The sequence below is a fragment of the Mus musculus genome, chromosome 3 (assembly GCF_000001635.26).
Source record: "Mus musculus strain C57BL/6J chromosome 3, GRCm38.p6 C57BL/6J".
Classification (NCBI taxonomy): domain Eukaryota; kingdom Metazoa; phylum Chordata; class Mammalia; order Rodentia; family Muridae; genus Mus; species Mus musculus.
The window spans coordinates 69,692,179-69,718,429 of NC_000069.6; the positions used below are offsets into that span (position 1 = coordinate 69,692,179).

Sequence of the window (26,251 nt, forward strand, 5' to 3'; positions counted from 1 at the left end):
GGAAAGGCCATTGGTGAAAGCGCAGCTTCAGTTGCAGTTGATGGCCCAGGACTGAAGGGGTCATGCAAAGAAGTTGAGCTTGGCACTGTGAAAGGAGCCTATAAGAGATGAAATTTAGTTGCAGGGGAAGACCCCAGCATATTAAAGATACCAGTACTATAGGATGACCACCAATAACAGCAGCACCAGTGGAGTGGAGTCAACCAGAGTCTAGAGTGCTACAGAGGGCAGAGCTGGAGAAGTGACCCAAGCCTTTGGAGGAGTCCAGAAGATCATGTGTGGATCCCAGATATTGGAATAAAAAGCTGTGAGTTGAAGCTATTTTGGAGACCCCAAGATATTAGAGATGCCAGAGACCTGGGATATCTGCTGAGAAAAGTCACTAACAAGGAGTGAAACCAGCCCAGGAGAAAGAAGTTTGTTGCAGTCAAAAAGGATGAAAGGAGTTGGACATCTGAAGAGCACTTTAACATCAGACATAGTGATACAGAGTTTGGAGTTTGCCTAGCTGGTTTTCTGTCTTGCTTTGGTCCAGTATTTCCTCACTATGATGTTTTGGAATGGTAATGTATATCCTGTGATGTTGGAAGTATGTGATCTGCTTTTTGATTTTGATTTTATACCAGGTTATAGTTAAGAGCTTGCATGAATGTTAGAAGAGACTCTGAACTTTGGACTCTAACAATGTTGACACTGTGATAGACTATGGGGACTAAATGTATTTTGCATTATGCTATGGGCTAGGTATGACCCCCCTATAGACTCCTGTGTTTGAACAAGCCTATGGGGACCAGAGAGTGGAATGTGGTGGTTTGAATAAGCTTGGCTCATGGGAAGTGGCACTATTAGGAGACAACAAGGCACTATTATTGGCCTTGTTGGAATTGATGTTTCCTTGGAGGAAGTGTGTCACTGTGTAGATGGGCTTTGAGGTCTCCTAGTGCTCAGGCTCCAAGTGTGGAAGAGACTCTTCTCCTGGCTGCCTGTGGAAGAGTGTTACCTTCTGCCTGCCTTTGGATCAAGATGTAGAGCTCTCAGCTCCTTCTCCAGCACCATGTCTGCCTGGACGCTGCCATGCTTCCCACCATGATGATGATGATGCACTGAACCTCTGAGACTGTTAGCCAGCCCCAATAAATGTCCTTTATAAAAGTTGCCATGGTCATGGTGTCTCTTCACCATGAAACCCTAAGACAAGAGGTTACAGGTGGCACATCTAGAATGGTGGACATATATTAACTAAAGGACTAAAATTTTGCTCCTCTTGCTTTTGCAGTAAATCTCTCCAACCCAATTATGCCCCGGTAATGAAAACACAACACAGTTAATATGAATACAAGCTGTGCACCTAGATTGGGCAGATCTACCGCTACACTACCATCTTCCCCATCTATGAGATCCCTTAGAACTTGCAGTTTCTCCAGGTCACATGCTTCTGCTCTGCTTTTCTTCTTCCTCCCTCTCTACCTCTTTTCTCTCAAACCTCCTTCTTTTTATCTCTTTGTTCCATCTTCCCTTTTTTTTCTGCCCATTTGTCAGCTCTCCTTTTATTTTATTAAGGTGGGAAGCAGGTTTACAGGAAACCACCTAAGTGCTGACTCATTCTTTGTTCACAGCCTCTCACAGGAGAATTGAATTGACATCAAGTATAATTAGCCCCAGGGCTATCCACAACATCTTGTGGCAGCCCAGGAGTATGAGAGCCATGGGCTACTAATAAAGCATGTGGCATAGGACCTCCCTCTGCCTCCAAAACTGAACAGAGATCCTCCCTCTGCCTCATGGGCCTGAACTCTCTCAGGTGCTCTGCCATGCCACTATCTATGGTGTCAATAATTCTAATAAACTGCTCACCCACAGGACAATCTGCCTCAGTGTCCCCTTGAACCCTTAATATGAGACCTTGTAGAGTGAGCTGGCCTTCTCAGGAATTATAAAGTGAAGCCCCCCAACCCCTACCCCACACCACATGAGCTTGGCTCTGAACACATATGGCCCAGGCCCTTTGTACGTTGCTGTGCTATGATGCAGCCAGGGGATCCTTACCAGCTTGAAGGTTTTCTTAAACCCTCCAAAATGTAAACTAGATAAACCTTATTTCTTTATGAAGTGCCCAACCTCAGGTAATGTATTAGAGCAACAATAACAGCAGCCTCTAAGTAGGCAGTTGCAGACAGCTTATCAAGAAAATATTTGGCTAAACTTGCAGGTTTTACTACATTCCTAAGCTAAATTCAATTTTGAAGGAACATAAAAAGAATCTTTTAAAACCAAGAAGCTTCTGACAGATGAATGGTCATTGTCTAGTGATAGTGTTCCATGAGCCATGAGAGTCAGAACCAACCTCTCCAGGCCTTGAAAATTCTATAATCTATCTTTATAGATGTGAGGGTGTCTAATATTTCCTGGAGTATTTTGGCAGCATTTTCTGGTAGGTGACAGGCAGTCATTTTGTACTTGCAGTAAAGACAGTAAGAAAAACAGCTTTATGTATATGTTTATGGTTTCAGTGGCTAATATCTACTTCAGGAGCACACATCTACTTTCTGCAACTCTATCTCTGCACTTCTTGGGTACATAAGTTTTGTAGGTAACAAGAAAACTAGAACCCTGTGTTTAAGTTAAAACTCAACCTTGACTATGTTTATCAATGGCCATTTAAAACTCAGCTAGCTAAATCCCATGGCTACAAAGCACTAAATCCCATTTTAACCTCCAATGCAGCAATGCTTTTCCCACCTGCTTATATCTTAAGTTTTAGATAAACTATAAACAAAAATGTGTTGTCTGAGAAGGTTTAAGAAAGGAGAAGAAAAATCCCAAGATAATCCCCAAACTGACTATAGCTCATTCTGATTCCTAAGGGGGATAGAGAGGCGAGGATGGTCCAGTTCTTATCAGTGATGTGAATGCCTCTCTCTTAACCTTCCCTGCATGCAGTGCTGGGGAAGAAAGGCCCATGCCCATAGCTATAGTGCTGGGACTGGGGCTGGGGCTGCTGTCCCAGAGCCTGGGGACTGAACTGCTCTGAATAGTAGGTAAGTAGTTCAAGGGGGTTGGGAGGTGGAGTTGAGAGTATGGAGTCAGAAAGGGGTCAAGAGACCACACAAAAGCCAGAGCCTGATCAGAGAGAGGTGTCCTGTGGGAAATCTATCCGATGGACTCACGGCAAGATTTTAGCAATAAGAAGAAAGAGGAAGAAGAGGAGGAGGAGTAGAAGGAGAGGGAGGGAGAGAAGGGGGAGGAGGAAGAGAAGGAAGAGGAGGAAGGAGGAGGAGGGAGGGGGAGGGAAAGGGAAGGAGGAGGGGGGAGGAGAAGGGAAGGGGAGGAGGAGGGAGGAGAGTGGGAGGAGAAGGAGGAGGAGGAGGAGGAGGAAGAGGAGAAATAAAAGAAAAGGAAAAGACATGGCTGCTTCTGAAAGAAAGATGAAATTTCAAGACCTGTAAGTCATATAAAGTACTCAGAAATTGCTGGTTGTTTGTGAGCCTAGAGGCTGCCTGGGACTGAGAAAAGAGAAAAACAAACCTGGGTATGCCCCGTAGTTCAAACATTCCTGGGAACAGCTTAACCTTAAAGATAAAGAGGAATGTGAGGATATAACAGGGCTATCTGAACTGAGTCAACAACTCACAGAACTCTGACACCCTGCACGTACATGTAATTTTTCTGCTGATGTTTGAATAAGTCAATAGTGTGTTGCTATGCTGAATTCCACACCCCTAAGCCCCTTACCCCATAAAAACCCCTAGCTTTCGAGCCTCGTGGCTGACATTGTTATCTCCTGTGTGGGATGCATGTCGGTCCAGAGCTCTGTCATTAAACAACCTCATGTAATTTCATCAAGATGGTCCTTCGTGATTTTTTTTTTTTTGGGTGCACGCTGAATTGGGAATTGAGTGGGGGTTTCCCCACTAGGTTCTAACATTTGGAGGTCCCACCGAGATATTTGTGACACCCAGGAACTCCGAAAGACCCCTTGGAGGTACGTTTGTTTGTGTGAGTCTTGTATGTTGTCTGTTGTCTAAGTGTCTAAGTGTGGCACCGCTGAATTTGTGTCTTGGTTTTTCAGTTCTGAGATTGTGGGTTTGAGTCCCACCTTGGGTCTTGGTTTTTCAGTTCTGGTATTCTGTATTGTACTCTGGCAGCTGCCACTGTGGACCGTAAGGACCTAGTGGCTGCTGGAGGAAGACGTTCTAAGGCCCCCACGGGCTGCAACCTTGGAAGACATTCCAAGGGTGACTTGAGGAAGTGCCCAGGGTGAGGGACAGTCAGAAAGGACTGGCTGTCCTCTGGCAGAGTGAGGGAGATCAGGTCTTCTTTCTGCCGAGTGGGAGTGGACGTGGAATCCCACCCTGTCAAGAAGGGAGTTGATGTGGAATCTGACCCCCGTCAGGACGTAGCTTTTGGCTGGTTGTACAAGTCTGGGAGCAGATGAGTGTGCTTAGATATACTGGTGTCTTTTTCTCTGTTGCTATCTTGTTTTTGTTTGTGGTTTTCTTCATGGGACACAGAAATCATACATCAGAGGTAAAGTGGAATCCCTCTCTGCCTGTCTGTCTGTATGTCTGTGTGTCTGTCTGTCTTGTTCACTTGTGTGTTCTCTATTATACTACCTTCTGATTCTGTTTTGCTTTTGGTTTGTCTGGTTTCAGGTCTGGTTTTGGTCCCAAGAAGGCCGGTCTCAGGTTCTGAGGGCCTTCCCATGGAAAGAGGTCCATTTGGGTTGGTCGTAGTGACAGTAAGCTTCTCTGGAAATCGCGTGCAAGATGCCCTGTATTGGTCTTGCTTGTGTTTGTCATGTCTGTGGTACTGTGATTCTATGGTGGTTGCCTGAAAACGATTTCTGTGTGTGTCTTGTGTGTCTCTATGTGTTCGGACATGGACTAATGACTGACGACTGTTTTTGAGTTATGCCCTCTGGAATAAGCCTAAGAATCCTGTCAGATCCCTGTGCTGACCACTTCCTTTCAGATCCTTAGCTGCCCTGCCTCCCACTCCAACTCCAGGGAGCAGCCAGCGGGTCACAGTGGTCCCGTCCATGGACCTGGAGCCTAGGGAGAAATGAGATCGGAAATCCGGAGCAAAAGAGGGGTGGTCCCTGAGAAGTCAGTGGCCTGGATGTTGTGGCTGCTGAAGACAAAAAGAAGAGGAGGCTGTGGAAGTAGCCAGCCAAGAGCACTGCAGGTTCTCTGGTAGCTTCTCATTCCCCTGGCCCCTGCATCCGGTCTCTTGTTAACAGCCAGCTGTGAGAGCTGTGCTCCCTTCTCTGCCCCACGAGTTTTCTCTTCTCAGGCGGCACTGCCCTGAGCTGCTGGCAGTGAGTCTGTTCCAAGCTCCAGTGAGGGAGGCAGCCGCCCACTTGGGGCTTCTGTCCAAGGTAAGGAGCACCTGCGAGTCTAACTGCCAGGCTCTGATGGGGGTCTTGTCTCTGTGGGACTAGAAAGTGCCCCAACAATCTGACCAAGGTAACAGGAAGTTACAGAAGTAAAGAGAAGGACAGTATAAGTCTGTAAGAAAGTTAGCGTAAGTCGATAAGAAAGTGCAGAGGAGGAGAAACAAAGGAAGAATAGAGGTCTACAAAGAAGAGCAAAGCTTCAGAAGACTCAGGAGAGATGGATGACAGTGGCAAATAGAGAGGTTAACAGTGAGGAGAAGTAAAAATAGAGATGAAGGAGATTAGAGGGGTCTGAGATGAGAGAGATACTCTGAATGAGAAATATTTAGAGGAAGAACCAGTAAGTAAGAGACAGGCAGGAAGAAGAGTTGAGGAAACATGAGGCTGACAAAGACAGAGACCAGAGTCAGAATCAGAGATGTGCAGTGAGACAGAAGGATAAACCAGGGTAAAGGTGAACTATAAGAGAAGATAAGTGACAGGATATAGATGTGATAATTAGATAATATCCAAAGAAGCAAAGACAAGGAGGAGGAAGAGGAACAAAAAGATATATATATATATATATATATATATATATATATATATATAGAGAGAGAGAGAGAGAGAGAGAGAGAGAGAGAGAGAGAGAGAGAGAACATTGCGTGAGATCTCCATTACAGTTAGGAAACAGGAGCAAAGAGAGGTAAATGACAGAGACTAGAACCTAGCAAAGTGGCACATGCTAATAATGCTAGCACTTAGAAATGATCAGTAAGAAACAGGGAGCCAGGAAATTAAAAAGAGATAAGAGAAATGAAATGCTGGCCACAAGAGTCAGGAAAACTAGAAAACTTAGATGTTTGAATAAGTCAATAGTGTGTTGCTATGCTGAATTCCACACCCCTAAGCCCCTTACCCCATAAAAACCCCTAGCTTTCTAGCCTCGTAGCTGACATCCGTTATCTCCTGTGTGGGATGCATGTCGGCCCGGAGCTCCGTCATTAAACGACCTCATGTAATTACATCAAGATGGTCCTTCGTGATTTTTTTTGGGTTCAAGCTGAATCAGGAATTGAGTGGGGGTTTCCCCACTAGGTTCTATCACTCCTAAGTATGGTAGAGAAAAGGTTATTCTAGATAAAAGGGAGACATAGCCAGAGGCAGACATATCTGGGAAATTCCAATGTGGATATGACCAGGCTGAACTGGGCCATGTGAGGAGAAGGGGAGGGAAGGGAAAGGGGTGAGGGGTAAAGCAGGTGCAGGAGTCAAGAGGCCAAAAGCACACACACACACACACAAAGAGCGAATAACCAAAGTGTCTGGATTTTATAGGGAAGGGCACTCTTTTTTAAAAAACATTTATTTATTTATTATATGTAGGTACACTGTAGCTGTCTTCAGACACTCCAGAAGAGAACATCAGATTTTGTTACGGATGGTTGTGAGCCACCATGTGGTTGCTGGGATTTGAACTCAGGATCTTTGGAAGAGCAGTCATCGCTCTTAACCACTGAGCCATCTCATCAGCCCCCGGGAAGGGCATTCTTAAAGACAAAGGCCACAATTTACTCTTGAGAGATCGGGGTTCTGAAGGTGTGATAGAATTGCAAAAGGTCTTTCACATTTCTGCAATTTCTGATATTGTCTTACCAGCCTTAGTCTGCTCAAAGAGCTGACCTCAGACCAAAGACGAAGTCCTCAGCTGCTACAAAACATCTGTCCTTTTCCCTTTGAAAGGTCCTGGGAAACAGAGATGACCGTCACCCCTGCTCCAGCTTCTTAAATATAAGTGAATCCCACCAGGGGCTAGATAGGACCCATTCTTTTCTTGGTCTTCCTTAAAATATCAGTAAACATCTTGTGTCTTGGGCTGTGAGTCCAGTCATGCACACACATAATGATGTTTCAGTCAGCAGTAGACTGTGTGTCTAACAGTGATCTCACAATATTTAGTTACCTAATAATGCAGTAGCGGTCTTAATCAGATAAGTACAGCCTGCAACTTTTGCAGAGAAGAAAAGGAGAAATGTGATCATTTCCCCACCTACAACACACACACACACACACACACACACACAGAGAGAGAGAGAGAGAGAGAGACAGAGACAGAGACAGAGACAGAGACAGAGACAGAGACAGAGAAACAGAGAAACAGAGACAGACAAAAAGAGGGAGATAGAGAGAGAATTTAACCTTAGTGAATTGGCCCTGAAGAATACCTGCCTGGTGATTAACAGAAGCAAAGACAGGTTGTTTTATTTATGTGCCTGGAAATACACAGCCGACAGTTGGAGCAAAGATGGCATTTATTGCACTTTAGTGGGCAGGTCTGCACAGTTCTAGCGGCTTCTTGCAGCCTGATGCAAATGCACAGTTTCCCTTCTGATTTGGAAACTCCCCTAGAGAGAGGTTTACAGCTGCTGAATTTGTGCCTCCCCCAAAGAAATCAAGAAACGCCCTTCGAGGAAGTTGAGAGAAAGCTTGAGTAATGGGGCATTTGACTTTAGGGAAATAGCTACCTCCAGAAAGCTAAAGATCAGCTTAGACTTCTTTCTGCATCTCTGCAATTCAAAAGCTTTCAGTTTAAAGTAATCTAGTCCCTGGGGCTTAACGACTTGAGCCCATAGAACAAATGTACAATATGCAGCTTAGTGGGAGAAAAGGTACATTTATTTGCAATTGTACAATAGTCAAACTGTGGAGACTCAAAGATAGCCCAGGTGGTTAAAGCTTAAACATACAAGGAACAGAGCCATGAGGTTTGTAGGCAATTGTAGAGAGGGGGGGGGGCTGGTTTTTAAAGGAGGTAAGCAGAACTGAAAAATAGACAATGGTCCTAGACAAAGGTCACCTAGGTCGCAGACAGTGTGTTGCCAGCTCCGGTCTCCTTGTAAATTATTCTTGTGGGAGATACAACATTTAAGTAGCTGTGGAAACCTTGGGGGAAGCATACTCTTATGCTGGGGAAAGGAAAAGATGCAAGAGATGCGGGCAGGATAGGAGAAGATCAGATTAGACGCTGGTTGCAAGCCTTCACAGTGGCAAGAGCTGTACTGTTAGGCACCATTTTCTGAACCCCAACAGCTGTGGTTTCTCCTGCTCCCCTCCCTCACTCCTGTCCACCTTCAGTTCAGACCCAGCCCAGCCTAACTTCTAAGATTAGATGAGATGGGGCATGATCAGGGGGTATAACTGGACTCTTTATATTCATGTATGTGCACTCGCATATATATATATATATATATATATATATATATATATGTATACATATACATATATAAATGAATATTATATATATGTATATATATATATATATGTATACATATACATATATAAATGAATATTATATATATGTATATATATATATATATATATATATGAAGAATGCACACATAGTTTGTGAACTGTTTTCTATCCCTACCGTATTTAATAATTTTACCCTAATAATCTAGTTGGTAGTTACTAAAAACAGTGTTGAGTCGTATTTACTAAGAACAGGGTTGAGTCTTTCAGATAACCACTTCAGCAGACTTCCCATCAATCCTATTCCTTTTTTCTACTCTACCATCTATTTTCTGATGTTGCTAATTGGTTCAATGATGCCTTCTACAGCTCTGTTCTCCTCCCCTTTCCAGCACAAGATCCCACTAGATTCAACTAGTATGCTATCTTTATTTATCATGGGTTTCTTTTGTCTAAATATGAAAAGTTTTCTTGGCTTTTATTGACTATGATGACATAGATTTTTGAGAAATTAACTTTTTTTTTAAAAGAAAGTTAGAACAGTCCTTATTTTGTGTCTGTCTGATCCCTTCTCCTGATTGCATTCAGAGTGGTCATTCTGAGCAGAATACTCCATAGGGGATGCTGTAGCCTGTGGGTATCACATCCAGAGAATAGTCCATAGGGGATGCTGTAGCCTGTGGGCATCACACCCTGAGGCATACATTCTGTGCCATCTCTCAGTTGTTACTTTAATCTTATGTTTGTGATTGCGGTTGTCTGAATTGTTTACACTGTAGCTACAAGAGGTTTGTTGCTGTTTGTTTCTAGTTAGCATGTAGAGTGATAGGTTCCATAAGAATTTTCATATATACTTGTTTTGTTTGACCGCTTGCCGTCTCCCTGACCTTCATCTCTGTTTAAGTTCTTCTACCCCCATCTCCCTGACCTTTAACCCTGTTTAAATCCTCCCACCTCCACCTCCTTGACCTTCATCCCTGTTTGAATCTTTCCACCTTCAGTATTGCCCTTCCACTTTAAAGTCGTATGCACTTCATTACTCTCCTGCCCTTATTCCTTAAAACTCTTTCCTTCCCTCTTCAGGGCCCCTTTCTGGTTCCATGACCTAACTCACTTCCACAGAAACACACATGCATAATGTTAGAAGCTAGGATGTGCATGTATCAAAGAATATGTGATACTTGTTTTTTTCTGGGTCACTTATTTCACTTCATCTATTTCTGAGTTCTATCCAGGTGTGGTTAGAAGGCACAATAACATTAAAGAAAAAAGTGGTTTTTCCCAGAGACCAAATGGTGTAAAGATGCCCCCTTGTGGAAGGTTAGGTTCTCTTTACAATCAAATGGAAAGAGTGAGAAACCTTTCTTTATAAAGTTCTTTGTTCTATAAGTGCTACATAAATCCATTTGTGATGGGAAGCTGTCGCCTTTGGTATGAACAACAGAACCAGTAATAAAATGAGGAATTAAGTTCCACACAGATATTTTTTTCTTAAAATATCCTATTAGATATATTTATTTTATTATTTTATGTGTCTGTGTGTTTGAGCTACACATATGTAAGTGCACCATATGTGTGCCTGGTACCAAGGAGCCCAGAAATGGGTGTTAAAATTCCCTGGGACTTGAATTACAAAGGTTGTGATCCACCATATGGTTACTGGGAATCAAACCTGGGTCCAGTGCAAAAGTACCAAGGTCTCTTAACTGCTGAACCAACCTTCCAGGCCCCAAGATTATCTATTCCTGAAAGAATTCTATTTATTTTAATTGCTTCAAGATGCATTAGCCTATAAAAAGAACATCTTGTAAGTTGTCCTGGCACCAAAATCTGTGGTTTTCTCTATTCAAAAATAGTATTTGTTGGGTTAGCATGATAGCTCAGGGGGTAAAGACATTTACTGCTAAGATTGAGGAACTGAGTTCAGTTCCAGGAAGCCACACAGTGCCCCCACACAAATAAATAAGTTTAAAAAGAAAAGAATATTGAATTTAAAAAATAGTATCTATGATTCAATCTACCTTTTCTGGTAAGCTTATATAAGTAAATATTGATATCCTATTGATAATCAGAATGTAGTGTTATCAGAATCTACTTAAAATGTAGATTTCTATTATTTTTAGATTTATTTATTTATTGTTTTATGTGCCTAAGTGCTTTACCTTAGTGTATATGTGTCTACGGTGTGTACCATGTGTGTGCTTTGTGCCCATGGAGGCCCGGAGAGATTATCAGGTCCCCTTAGACTGGAGTGACAGACAGTTGTGAGATGTCTTATGAATGCTGAGAATCAGACCTAGGTCCTCTGCAAGAATAGCAAGGGCTCTATCACTTATCCCAGTAACCAGCCCCCAGGTCTACGTTTATGAAAGAAACTGTTTTAATGTTAAGAAAGAAAATCCTTTGCGAAGCTTCAAGAGAGCTAATGGTATGAGTCTATAAAAGGAAGATAGAAATGTTAATAACTTCTAAACTAAATGTGCTCAAGAAACACTGTAGTTGATGGGGGCCTGGGTGTGGCAATACTCTTAGAGGCCTGGGGGCTTGTTTGGAGAGATTCTCTGAAGAATAAGCCTACTGATGCTTGGGAAGAACACTGCAATGGAGTTATGTGTGCCCTAGCAAACCCTGAATATTGTGCTCAGGCTACTCGGGTACCACATTTACTTATTGGCTTTGTGGATCTGAGCCACACTTCAAACTTTCAGAAACATAAAATAGCAAGCTTTTAAAGGAAAACAGAAACCCAGAGGTCAGCAAATGTTTCTCAAACAGGAAACAGAGAGCACTGAGAACCACAGAAAAGACAGGACTAAGAAAAAGTAGAGCTTCTCTACGGAGCTCATAAGGATGCTCATTAGGCCGGCAAGCAAGCCTGACAACCTAACTCCCAAACGTTGTCCTGAGTCCATTTCCATCTCCTCTCCGGCCAGCGTGTTAGCACCCCTCCCCAAATCCCCACCGCTCCAGCGGAGGAAACCCCACGAGACTGAAATCCCCAAATGAGGACGTGGATTGTTCACATGAGCACAGCCTTGTGAGGACTTAAGGGCCACAGACCTACAGATATTGACAAAGCTGGCTGCCTTACAGGGCAGGCTCCAGAGGGATGCCTAAGTCTGAGTCTGAGCTATTATGAATGACTGAGTACTGTGTGCAAAAACTAGCTACTGCTGCCTCCTCTTCTGGGATCTCCATAGGCGGAGACTCCCACTTCTACTGAATCCCCCACCCCTGTGCTGTGCCCAATGAACATGCTGAGGTCCCAGGTTGTGGGAAACTCTGCCTTGCTCTCTGTGTCCTTTCTTCACTACCTCGATGGCCCCAGTCACAGCCATGGAACCCAAGCCACCCAACCTATGCACCTAATATAAGACTGTTAAAGAGGATCGCTGTGCCACTGAGACTAGACGACACGTTGGTAATTAGACTTCCCAGAAGCAAAAGAAAAGGTGTGTACAAAGGACCATGCAGGCCCAGGTGTGAAGCACAAGCTCTTAAATGGTAATATTTCTATATTATCTTAATACACAGTACATTTTATTGTGAATTTCCAGTAGCTCCTTGACTGTTCTAGAATGTTTATGTTGATTTTTGTTAAACTTAGGTGTCCGTATCCGAGGTGGCAATTAAAACAGGTCTTGTCAGGTTTTGTTAGTCACACATTGTTCGAACGTCCTATGTTATTGACAGGGACCAGAGAGAAGGCTCAGCTGTTTAGACACCTGCTGTTCTTACAGAGGAACTGGTTACTTCCCAGCCCCCGTGTGGTGATTTACACTCACCTGTGACTCTAGTTCAGGGTACCTGGATCCCTGTGCTGGCCTCCCAGGGTACCAAGCACATATGTGGTACACTCACATACATGTAGGTAATGCACTCACTCACATACACAAAATGAAAATAGGATACATTAAAAAAACATCTAAAGGTGGTACATGCCTTTAATCCCAGCATTTGGGAGGCAGAGGCAGGCGGATCTCTGAGTTCAAGGCCATCCTGGTGTACAGAGTGAGTTCCAGGACAGTCAGGGCTACACAGAGAAACCCTGTCTGGAAAAACAAACAACAATAACAAAAAACCTAAGATGAATCAGCCTTGTCAGTTTTTCTATTTTGACCTGCAGCCTTGGAATGAAGAGAAATCTGCTGCAAGCTAATATAAGAGAGTATAGAAGAGAGTCTGAGTAAAAAGATCAATGGTTGAGTGAGAGGTGGGAAAAGTGAAGGGTCCATCAGCTGTATGTGTCTACTGGACAGAAAGGGAGGCTTTCTGCTGAGGAGGAGTTAATTGGACATTATACTCTGCAGATAAAAATGTTTCCCAGGGATTATTAATCACCAGGGATGTAGTTTCAAACGCATTCTCCCTCCATAGACATCGTATATAAACGATTTCCTCCAAAGGACATTAGATGCTATGGCTACATGGTGTTCCCCTCTAGAACGTTTACCTCTGCAAGCACATTTTACATGTCATAAACTTTTATGCCTGTTTTGCCCTAGACTTTCCCTCCATGTGAGCTGCTTCCCAGAACTTAGTTTAAGGGTATTATGTGAAAACGAGGCTGCAGAGATTGCTCAGTAGTTAAGAGTTGTTGATTCTTCCAGAGAACTGAGTTTGATTCCTGACACCCATGCCAGTTAACACACTGCAGTGCCAGCTCCAATGCTTCTGTCTTCATGAGCATCCATATATACGTGGCATTCAGACACACACACACATATAGACATGATTTTTAAAAATAGAATATGTGGCTGTGCGGTGGTGGCACATGCTTTAAATGCCCACACTCAGGAGGCAGAGGCTGGTGGATCTTTATGAGTTCAAGGCCAGCCTGGTTTACAGAGCAAGTTCCAGTGGAGCCATGGCTACAGAGAGAAACCTTGTCTCAAAAACAAACAAAGAAAGAAACAACAACAACAACAACAAAACCAGTCAAAAATGAAGTTTGAGTTCCTTTATGTTTCTATGTGTATAGATGTGCTGTTCTCACCCTTGAATGGAGGACCTTCTTCTTGCAGTGGGTAGTGGTGATATAACTCACACACTGTTTAAAGTGCTGAGCACAGGCAGCCGTGAATGCTCCTCTGTAGATGGGACATTCATATCCATCTGCCACCTCTAAACCTAAGGCTTAGGGAAATGTCTTAGTCAGGGTTTCTATTCCTGGACCAAACATCATGACCAAGAAGCAGTTGGGGAGGAAAGGGTTTATTCAGCTTACATTTCCACATTGCTGTTCATCACTGAAAGAAGTCAGGACTGGAACTCAAGCAGGTCAGGAAGCAGAAGCTGATGCAGGGGCCATGGAGGGATGTTCTTTACTGGCTTGCTTCCCCTGGCTTGCTCAGCCTGCTCTCTTATAGAACCCAAGACTACCAGCCCAGAGATGGCACCACCCACAAGGGGCCTTTCCCCCTTGATCACTAACTGAGACTCCCTCCTTGATCACTAACTGAGAAAATGCCTCATAGCTGGATCTCATGGAGGCATTACCCCCACTGAAGCTCCTTTCTCTGTGATAACTCTAGCTTGTGTCAAGTTGACACAAAACTAGCCAGTACAATTGACCCCTTGTCAACTTGACACACGAACACATCACTAGTAAGCCTCAACTCTTAGTTTCTTATTCATCCCCAAGATCTAAACAACTTTAAAAGTCCCACAGTCTTTACATATTAAAAGTTCAATCCTTTTAACATATCCAATATCTTTTAAAAATCCAAAGTCTTTTTACAATTAGAACTCTCTTAACTGTGGGATCCACTAAAATATCATCTTCCTTCAAGAGGGAAAATATCAGGGCACAGTCACAACCAAAAAAAAATTAAACTCCAAATGTCCAATGTATGGGATCCAATTCATGATCTTCTGGGCTCCTCCAAGGGCTTGGGTCACTTCTCCAGCCATGCCCTTTGTAGTACACACGTTGTCTTCTAGGCTCCAGCTGCTGTACTCCACTGCTATTGCTGTTGTTGGTGGTCATCTCGTGGTCCTGGCATCTCCAAAACACTGCATGACCCCTTCAATCCTGGGCCATCAATTGCAACTGAAGCTGCACCTTCACCAATGGCCTTCCATGGCCTCTCACAGTCCCGAACCTCAGCTGCTCTGCATGACCCCTTCATGACTTCAAAACCAATACCACCTGGTGACTCTTGCACATTACCAAGTCCTGCTGCAGCAGGAGTACAATTTTGGCTATCTCTGGAACACAGCCTCTTTGTGCTTTCAGAAAACACTTCCCAGAAGATGTCACCTCAGCGATGCTGGTCTCTTCTTAATCACCGCTAATTTCTTAGCTCCAGCTAACCAGCATCAATAGTCCCAGTAACGCAAAGGTTTTGCTTTAGTAGTTCTGGTATCTTGTTAATCACAGCTGATTCTTCAGCCCCAGCTACCCAGAACCACAGAATCTTCACAATCAAAATAGCAATGACCCCAAGTCTTTAATATTCCCTTTGAAATTTCACAAGCCAGGCCTCCATCTTCTTGACTGTTCTCAACCTTATCTTCCTAGCTTCTACACAGCATCCCACAAAGCTCTTAACACCGAATGGATCTTCTAGTCCAAATTTCCAAAGTCCTTCCACAGTTCTCCTCAAAACATGGTCAGGTTGTCACAGGAATACCCCACTATGCTGGTACCAATTTGTCTTAGGGTTTTTATTCTTGGACAAAACATCATGATCAAGAAGCAGTTGAGGAGGAAAGGGTTTATTCAGCTTACATTTCCATATTGCTGTTCACCACTGAAAGAAGTCAGGACTGGAACTCAAGCAGGTCAGGGAGCACAAGCTGATGCAGGGGCCATGGAGGGATGTTCTTTACTGGCTTGCTTCCCCTGGCTTGCTCAGCCTGCTCTCTTATAGAACCCAAGACTACTAGCCCAGAGATGGCACCACCCACAAGGGGCCTTTCCCCCTTGATCACTAATTGAGAAAATGCCTCACATCTGGATCTTATGGAGGCATTTCCCCAACTGAAGCTCCTTCCTCTGTGATAACTCCAGCTGTGTCAAGTTGACACAAAACTAGCCAGTAGAGCAAACATTGCGAAGACAGGTGGAAAGAATGTAAGAGGCAGAGGCTGGGGAGCTAGAGCAAGAGTCTGTCACCAATGGCTCTGGAGGTCACACCTGGAAGGGCTGTAAATTTAATTCACAGATCCAGACTTATCGATTGGGGATAATCCACTCCCCATATGAGAGTACAGTGAAAGATTAAAGAAAAAGAAGAAAGAAAAGAAAGAAATGGAGAGGAGAAAACAGATGGGTCCAGTACGTTACAGTGCAACTTCCTGGGCGAGAGGGGTCTTCTCAGTTGCAACAGAGCTGGCTTACTGCACTCTGAGTCAGAAGGAGAATGCGATCGTACAATGATTTGATTTCATCTAGGCTGCTTCACTTGGTTGATCTTAAGCTCAGACCGAGGATGAAGGTAAATTACCAATGCTGCTGATGGTAACAGTCTGTTTATAGGGCTCTGTACCGCTGTGAGGGGTTTTCACGGTTTTAGTGTGATGGGAACACTATATGGGGGTGGGGTGGGGGAACAGATCAAGGTCACCCAGAGTTGTTATGAGGCAGGTGCAACTCAGTATTACAGCACACTATTCAACCTGAATCCCTATATACTAAAGAAAAAAAAAGTGCTTGTAGAAAGAATGAAAAATATCTTCCCTAGTCATTGATTATCTAATTGTATAGTAGCCAGTCACCCTGTCTCTATACTATATTTCAAAAGATGACTTACTTATTGAATAGTGAGTGACCTGTGTTAAGCACTGTTCCAGGCAAGTTTACAAACATTATCTTAGCCGTTGCAGCTACAAATATTTTCTTACCTGCCATTACCAATGTTACAAACATCTGTGCTGTTTAATCCCATTTTATCGATGAGGAAGACAAAGCTTTAAGTGAACAGGACTTCACAGCGAAAACAGATTTGTGTTCTCAGTGCCGAAAGCATCTTAACGTTCGAGAGACATCAACAGAGTATGAAGTTGGTGGGTTTAATCTTTTAGAATATAGTATGTGCAAAAATTATTTATGATCTGCAATCCTCCCACCCAGGACTGGGTCTTATTTTAAAGGAAGCAGGCAACTGAATCTCAGTGACAAATGAATTGCTAAGATTCTAGAATAAGTCAAGTCTGTTATGCCATGAATAGGTGCAAAAAAGTCTTGCAGCTAAAAGCTTTCCTCTGTGTGTGAAATTAAAGCTTTGAGTATATGCCAAGCCACCGACAAATAAACCTCAAACTCCCGGCTGCTGCTTAGCCTCTCGGAAGCTGAGGACGTTAATGAGTTTATCTGAGAATTGGTTGAATGAAGCACATTTTCCCTGAGCCGTCTGATGGCTTGCTGGTGTATGGATTATAGGTTATTGGAGAGGGGTCACAGTTGGCAGTGCAGCTGATGGAGCAGCAAACACACAGGCCTCATAATGAAGGAGGGAAGCAAAATCGTTCCACAGAAGGGATTAGGGTTCTAATTGGTTTTCTCAAGGCACTTGCAGACTCTATTCAGGAGCTAATTTCGAATTTTAAAGAAATATTTGATGAGTGTAGTCACGGCCATTTACGGTTCTCAATTTTACATTCATAAATATTTATTAGATACATTACTGGGCTCTAAAGAGCAGCCTAATAATATTTACCAAGAACAGCCGGCTATTAGACTTCTTAACTTAGCGCTTCTGACTGTGTTAATTTTGGCCCTGAATGTGCCAATTACTATGCCTGCTTAGGGACTCTGAGCTTGAAAGGGAAAGAAGTGCCAGAGTAGCAGGAAGTTATTTAAAAATTAACAAGAAAAGAACAGGCTAGGAGGAGGTGGTGGCTCAACTCCCCCTCTTCTGGTCAACCACCTTCCTCTGCTCAGATCCTCTCCCCTCTGCCGATGTCATCATCCTCTCCCCTCTGCTGACATCATCATCTCCTTTCTGCTGACATCATCATTCTCTCCTCACTACTGACATCACCATCTCCCCTCTGCTGACAGTATCACATCTCCCCTCTGCTGACATCATCATCTCCTTTCTGCTGACAGTATCACATCTCCCTCTGCTGACATCATCATCTCCTTTCTGCTGACATCATCATCCTCTCCTCACTACTGACATCACCATCTCCCCTCTGCTGACAGTATCACATCTCCCCTCTGTAGATTAGATTTGTCTCCCCTGAACTATTGGGAAACATTATGCAAAGAAGCAGGAACTGCAAAGAATCCTCGGATGGCTCTGTACCTGAGTGGCATGGGCAGTGAGTAGGGTTACACACTGGTAATTTCCTATAGTGAGCCCCATTGCCCATGTATTACACAAGCATGGTACCTGTGTGTGCAGGGCCTCTGAGCTGCTTAGCTGCATGATTTTGGGTTGTGTTTCTGATTGCAGGACTCTAAAGTCTGGTCTGCCATTCCCACTCCTTTGCATTCTGGGATCTACTGAAATTGTATTCACAATTTCTTTTTCTGCTAAATAAGCTGGAGTCCATTTCTACTGCTTAGAAATAAGAACATCAGATGATGCAGTAACTAATTCAAGTTTTTTTTTTTTTTTAAAACTATGTTAGGCCCAACCAAAAAACCAAAACACAACACAAAGCAAAACAAAACAACAACAAAAAAAAAACAAACCCATGGATTAGATTTGGCGTGTTGTGTACCAGTTTGAAAACTGTGTTAAATTACTAAAGTTGGGGGAAAAATACAAGTGGAGCCCATTCCAGTTATATTTCCTTTCCCCACCTCTCCTATTTATCAAAGCAATGTCTTTTTGAAAGGGCTTTTTTTTGTTATTATATTTGATAAATGCTATATAGTTCGAGGGAAAATCAGGGTTGAGTGGGAAAAAAACTACTCCATAGAACACATCTAATTTAAGGTCTTTTTCCCACTTTTTTTTTTTTTTTTGAGACAGAATTCCATGTAGACCAGGTTGACCTCAGCCCTATTATGTAGCCAAGGATGCCCCCTCCCCGACTTTCTGATTCTCTTACCTCTACTTCTTTTTTTAAAAATTTATTTATACATAAGTACATGGTGTAGCTGTCTTCAGATGCACCAGGCATCAGGTCTCATTACGGGTGGCTGTGAGCTACCATGTGGTTGCTAGAATTTGAACTCAGGACCTTTGGAAGAACAGTCAGTGCTCTTACCTGCTGAGCCATCTCACCAACCCTTACCTCCACTTCTTAAGTGCCTTTCTCATAGGCATATGGTCCACTCCAAACTTCAGTTTAAAATCTTTTAACTTTCCCAACATAGTGCCAGTGACAAGCTGGCAGGAAAATACTTATTCCACAGTGCTGGGGGTAACATGCAGCCGGGAGGAGGAAATGCTTGAAGGAGGACAAAGGGGCCTTTCCTCTTTCTCCTTTATACACTTCCAGACCAGCACACGTCCACAACAACCTAGAGACACTCGAAGTATGGGTCATATGACTACCCTTGAAAGAGATGCCTTTGCTCACTGACAAGGGGTTGCACCCGGCTTTTAGATGCGCAGATCCGCGAGGTGGAGCTCTTATTCCCTGCACTGTATAGCCCTCGTCCACATTTCACCTGTGCAGCATCATGCTGTCCAAGAGATTTAGCTATGCATTAGCTTATCTGCCTATTCCTAATTACCACACCCTTGGAGCTGGTATTCATCTGGATTTACTCTACTATCTTGAGTCTAGAGAAATAAGCAGGATACAACCAGGTTGTTATAAACTCAGATTATACACTCTCCTGGGTGACAGGTATATTCATTAGAAAAATGCATTTAAAATTATGACCAAGTTATTTTTAAGATGAAGATTTCAAAATTATGCTTTTAGCAATAGAATATTTGTATTCTTCAAAAACAAAATATAATCTAATTGTAATGTCTTTTATCAAATCCAAAACAAAATACAAGTGCTGGCATGAATAGGAGCAAAAGGGAAACCCCGAACGAACACTGCTGGGAACAAGTGTGGCTGCTGTGGAGGTCACTTGGATGTTCCTTTAAACATAGAAGATCTATCACACGGCTCTATCACTCACCATATGGACCTACAGGAATGGAAGTTGGCATTCCTTTCTGATACCTGCATTCTCATGTTTATTGTAGTGCTCACTATCCACAGATCAAGTAATAGACTCAGTGTGGAGGAATTTTAATCTAGCCAACTTGACTGCTCTGGCAAGGGATCATATCTAAAGACCTTCTAGGTCTATGTGATCTGGCTGGAATGCAGACACACCTTCAATACCGTTAATCCCAAACAAAGATGTCTAATGGAGGGGCAAAGTGATGAATTAGAGAAAGATTTCACAGAATGAGTCAGAGAGAAGACACACCCAAGTCTCTCAAGACGCTATTTAAGAGCAGTGCAGGATGAGAGAGAGTGAGTTAGGGGCGGAGTCAGTTGGAAGTCAGTGCAGTGACTGCAGTGGAGTTGCATTTGTTCCTGAGCTCCGTGCAGTTCGGTGCAGGACAGCAGAGGCAGCTGAAGTCAGAAAATAAGGAGTCAGAAGCTTAGAAATGTCCCCAGCGACAGCATACCATGACATGGATGGCATCTGGAATCCTGAGAAGCGGGAGACACATCCCTCCAGGGGACCCACCATCAGAAATAAGGAACTGACCACAGCAGGCCTGGGCAGAGACATCTCAGAAGCCTGTGGGCAGCTGTTTGTAAAAAAGTTCTCAGTTCTCCTAACTCTAGCCCTGCACAACAGCTATATAGATTTCATTTGTGCGTGACTGTTTTTCAGTTTGCATTGGTGTGCATAATTATTCTATTATATCTGACTTTCCTACTCCCTTCTCCTTCTGCTGTGGTGAAAATTCTATGAAACTAGATGTTCCTTGATGTAATGATTTTTAAACAATAAAAAATGGAGGCACAGGGGCACAGCACAGCATAGTCCTAATGGTCCAGGTGCATGTTGTATGCTCTCATCTTAGAAACAATGTAGTAATTGCACAATGGTAGTTTCATATTAATGTTTGACTTGCTAAGAAAGCTTGGAGAAATTATGTTTAGAAATAAATTAAGAAAATTAAGCAGAGCCAATATTGGGACACCGAGAAAGGAAAAAGCTATTGTAGTTTTGAAATGAGTTTTGTACAACATTTGAGAGTGGTTCCTGGTTTCCTTTGGATATGTGTGAATATGAAAATACAGAATACATAAAATCATATACTAGTAAAACTAAGTCAAAACACTGGGACTCTTAGGAGAGTCATTGTGTGCTGCAATGTGCAGAAGCAGAAGCTAGGAGAACAGACGAGTTAAGGGTTAACTTGACTCTTTCTGGCCACCCCCTGGCACCTTTGCCCATGTCATTTATCTTTAGAGCTTCAAAAGAAAATGCAAGTAGCTGACCTTGAAGCTCTGAGTTCTGAAATATAGTAAGTCAAACGTTAAAGTTTAGGTCTAGAGAGATGGCTCAGAGGTTAAGAGCACTGACTGCTCTTCTAGAGGTCTTGAGTTCAATTCCCAGCAACTACATAGTGGCTCACAACCATCTCTGATGGGTTCTGGTGCCCTCTTCTGGTGTGTCTGAAGGCAGCAACAGTGTACTTTAAACCTTTTTTTTTTTAAGTTAAAATTTAAATAATGAAAATCTTGCAGTTATCATTTTGGCCACAGGCTTGAGAATAGGGGGAGATTGAAACTTTGGCGAACAATTGTAATTTTTACTTCTTAATTCTTTATGAGATGTGATCATTCTTTTGAATTTGGTTTGGTAATGATTATACAATGTCTTTTTTTCCTACCTGGTTTTTGGAGTAACAATAAAAGATTGGGGCAAGTTAAAGGTGAGGAGAGAGAGAGAAAGAGAGAGAGAGAGAGAAGAGTTTGTGAAGGTGTGTGTGTGTAAGGAGAATGCATGTGAGGTGTGTGTGTGGTGTGTGAGTGAAAGGAGAGCGCTGGGGCTGGGGAGATGGCTCAGTGGGTAAGAGCACTGACTGCTCTTCTGAAGGTCCTGAGTTCAAATCCCAGCAACCACATGGTGGCTCACAACTCCCCATAATGAGATCTGACTCCTTCTTCTGGTGCTGTCTGAAGTCAGCTACAGTGTACCTATTAATAATAATAAATAAATCTTTGGGCTGGAGTAGTCAGGGACTGGAGTTGAGTGGAGTTGACCAGAGCGGTCTGGGCAGACCGAGAGAGTGACTGGAGTGAGTAGGGGTCCTAAAAATTCAATTCCCAGCAACCACATGTACAGCTACAGTGTACTCATAAACATAAAGTAAAATAAATAAATCTTCAAAAATATTCTTTTAAAAAAAGGAGAGCACACTGAAATGTGTAGGAGTATGGGAGTGTGAGAAAAGAAAAACACACAGGAGAAAATCAGACAGTGGAGGAGAGGAGAGTGCAACGTGTGTGTGGCCCCTCAAGCTGTGTGTGTGTGTGTGTGTGTGTGTGTGTGTGTGTGAGAGAGAGAGAGAGAGAGAGAGAGAGAGCAATTTCAAGCCTTGAAACTTGCCTGTCAGTGTATACCCGAAAAAGTTGTCTCTGTGTGTTTATTATGCACCTTCCAGATATCCCTGCTTCCAGCTGAGAACCCAGATCCTGTGTCAAGGCTGGACCCCAACACAGAACAAATTGCCAGAGTTAGTTGGAGGCCAAGCAGAGTGAGAAGCTTGGAGAAGCCAAATTGAATCAGTCAGCTTGGAGAGGAGTTTGAGCCAGAACAGCCAAGTTGAAGCAGCCATCCAGAGTTCAGAAAGAGCTAGAAAGGGTGAGCTTATTCAGCAGCAAGCCTCTTAGGGGACAATTTCATCAGGCAGATAAAAGAAACTTTCACAAATCAGTTCCCATCTATGGATAGAGAAATAGTTTAGATGCCCATCTAATGGATAGAGAAAATGTGTGTATATACAATAGACTATTATTTAGCCATTTAAAAGAAAATCATGTTATTTGCAAGAAAATGGGTAAAAAATAGAAATCCTCAAGTTAAGTAAAATGGGCTGGACCTAGAATAGAATGACAAGTATGAAATGCTTTCTTAGACATGGAGGGTGATTGGCGACGACAAGGCTCCAGCAGGAAGAGGAACGGTGTGTAATGGGAAGCAGATATGGCCTAAACACATTATCACATGAATGACAGCGTCATAATGAAGCACATAGTTTTGTAGGCGGTGGTGTGATGGAGAATAGTCTCCATAGGCACATACACTCCATGCTTGGTTCCCAGTTGGCAGAACTGTTTGGGAAAAAAATTAAGAGGTGTTGTCTTGTTGGAGGAAGTGTTACTGAAGGCATGCCACATTCCCGTTTAGCCCCCTCTGCCTCGTGTTTGTGGATTAAGATGTAAGCTCCAATCGACTGCTCAGCGCCATGCATACCTGCCTGATGCCATGCTTCCCTCTTGCCAGGATGTCATGGACACCCTCTCTGAAACTGTAAGTCCCCAATATACTCTTTCTTCTTTAAGTTGCTTTGATCACAGTGTCTTACCACAGCAATAGAAAATAACTAAGTCACTTGGAAGATCCTGGCAGAATGTAAAAGGACACAGAAGCCCTGAAATTGGCAAGATAGACATCAGTGTTAGGAGAACTAGCTTCACTGATTTAGAAAAATAGAGGTGCACAATGCTCTGGCCACTCCTCGAACCTGTGTGTCTGCCAATGTTCTGACCAGGTATGTGACCATTGCTGCACCTTCATTAGACTCTTTCCTTGTACCCCTCCCATACCCACTTCTTGAGAATAGACATTGTTTAGATCTGGAAATCCCCTACTCTCCCCCTTCTCCTTTCCCCCCTGAGGGCCTATAAAAACTGGGACCTCTTTCCCCTCGAGGTCGACTCCTCTACCCCTGCGTGGGATATGAGTCGTCCCCAGAGCTCTGGCTTTCCCCGAATAAAGCCTCATGTGGTTTGCAACAAGCTCGGTCTGTCGTGAGTTCTTGGGTGTCCGCTATTGTCCTGAGGCCTGAGCTAGGGGCTCCTTTCGGAGTCTTTCAACTGTAGAAAAATATACATTAATAAAAATAAAACATGATCTATTGGATTTGAATGGTCTATGCTTATAGATAATAGGATTTCTAGAAACAAAAAAACCCTGAAAAACTATCATCTGAAACACATTAGCTATAGGAATATGAAAGCACTGTAGTAAAGGTTTAAGGGAGAGATTGGAGCAATATCAGAGCAGGAAAGAATGCTGGCTGCTGTTCCGAGGGCCTGAGTTCTGTTCACAGTACCCACATGACAGCTCTCAACTATCTGCAGCTCTGTTTCCAAGTGACTTGGCACCCTCTTCTGACCTCCACAGATACCAGGCACGCACATGGTATAGACATACATATAAGCTCATCTACATAAAATAAAAATAAATCTAAAAAAAGTAAGTCCGTATATACAGGATTGTCACTGTATTAGTCAGAGTTTTACTGCTGTGAACAGACACCATGACCAAGGCAAGTCTTATAAAAAACAACATTTAATTGGGGCTAGCTTACAGGTTCAGTGGTTCAGTCCATTATCATCAAGGTGGGAGCATGGCAGCATCCAGGCTGTCATGGCTCAGACAGAGCTGAGAGTTCTACATCTTCATCCAAAGGCGGCTAGTGGAAGACTGACTTCCAGGCAACTACGGTGAGGATCTTATGACACACCCATTCCAACCAGGTAACACCTATTCCAACAAGGCCACACCTTCAGATGGTGCCACTCCCTGGTCCAAGGATATACAAACCATCACAGTCACAAAATAAATAAAAGATAAAAAATCCCTCCCCCAATATTGAACATAAAAAGAATTTAGGGAAAACTATGAAGCCGATAGGTAATTATCTTTGTATTTTCCCCCGTCACCAAAACGACAGTAGAGATAACTTTATGTCTGCAACTTAATCACCCATCTGATATTAAAAACAGACTGTAAAATATAACCTAGCTGAAAACCAACAAGCCACAGATTAAAAATCTGCTAGGTTCGGATTAAAATATGGGATGTTTGGCTGAAGAAATGGCTCCATAATTAATAGTGCTTGCCTCTCTTCCAGGGGACCCAAGTTCCATCACCAGCTCCCATGGGGGGGGGGTGGCTCACAATTGTCTGTAACTCCAGTTCCAGGGGCATTTGACACCCTCTTCCAGCCTCAGAGTCTTTATTCTTTTTTTTTTTCAGTTTTTGTGATTTTATTTAAACACAAAACATGTACACAAGCCATCTATTCATTTTCTTCGCTGTGTAGCCTGGTGTTGGGATTGGTGACTCTGATGGCCAGCTGTGCTGCTCTTTCTACAATGGCTTTTCGGTTCTTAGAGGACACGTTGTGAGCAATCTCAGCACGGTAAGATTTGTTGCACATCAACAGCACCTCCGGCTCCTTGATATTGTGGACCAGGAACTTGCGGAAGCCACTAGACAGCGTGTGCTTGGTTTTCTTGTTGCTCCTGTAACCGATGTTGGGCATCAGGATCTGGCCCTTGAACCTTCTCCGCACCCTGTTGTCGATGCCTCTGGGTTTCCTCCAGTTCCACTTAATTTTCACATATCGGTCTGACTGGTGTCTGATGAACTTTTTGGTCCTCTTTTTGACGATCTTGGGCTTCACCAGAGGCCGGAGGGCAGCCATGATGCTGCATAACAGAAGGTAGCCACCTCGTAGGCAGTGCCGAGGAGGGAGCCAGAGTCTTTGTTCTTAACCACATTATACTGTTGCATTACTCGGATTCCAAAATACATACTATGCAAGAGTCAATCTATAATGTTGCTTCCTTTTTTTTTCCTGGACAAATAAGACCTTTTTATATGTTGCTAGTTGATTTTTTCCCCCTAGAAGATAAACTCGAAGAACGCTAAGCCTGGCCAAGGAAATACTTGTTGGACCGTGAAAGCAGCTCTCTGCCAAAATTCTGCAAGTACCCTCTTGTTTGCAAGAGATGCCTGGCATCAGTTCCGCAGAGCTCCTTTGTCTCCCCCTTTTGTTTAGTCATATTTTGTAACATAGTGTTGAATACAGCTGCCTGATATTGAGTATTTTCTTAATGTCAGGAGTTTTTCCTCCTGGCCATTAAAAATAACAAAACCAAGCGAACAATCAATATAAACATTGCATCACAGAAGGAGCTTGAAATACTAAATTGTTAAATTAAATTTAACTTTCCCAATCTGTCATGGATATTTTCCAATAATCCATTAGCTGTTAGTGTATGTACTTGTTCTGCAAACATGTGATTAATATCTGACCATAATTTCAGTATTTCTTGAGTTACCATGAATTATTAAATGTTTTCTGACCTAATCCCAAGGGAACAAGGCCTCACTGCAGTACACAGACTTGAGTCACATTCCAATCACATCTTAATGAGAACTGTCCTTGTAAACTAACTGCTAACATAACCACAGTTGATTCTAAATCAGCGATTTCAGCACGGAGTCTATATGTCTTTGAATGTTTCACAGTTTCTCTGAGTCAGAATGCCATTCTAAACTATAAGGCACAGTTTGGATGTGTCGACACACGGCTACGTTAGCAGCAGCAGCAGCAGCAGCAGCAGCAGCAGCAGCAGCAGCAGCAGCAGCAGCAGCAGCGGCAAAGACCACAACTCCCAACACAAGGGCAACAATTAGCCCAACCATTCTTCAATCCTTTTTTTCTTTTGACCCAA

General features: G+C 43.1%; 1 pseudogene; it reads right to left on the reverse strand.

Annotated features, from left to right (window-relative positions):
* On the reverse strand, positions 24,763-25,266 carry Rpl32-ps (ribosomal protein L32, pseudogene; annotated as a pseudogene).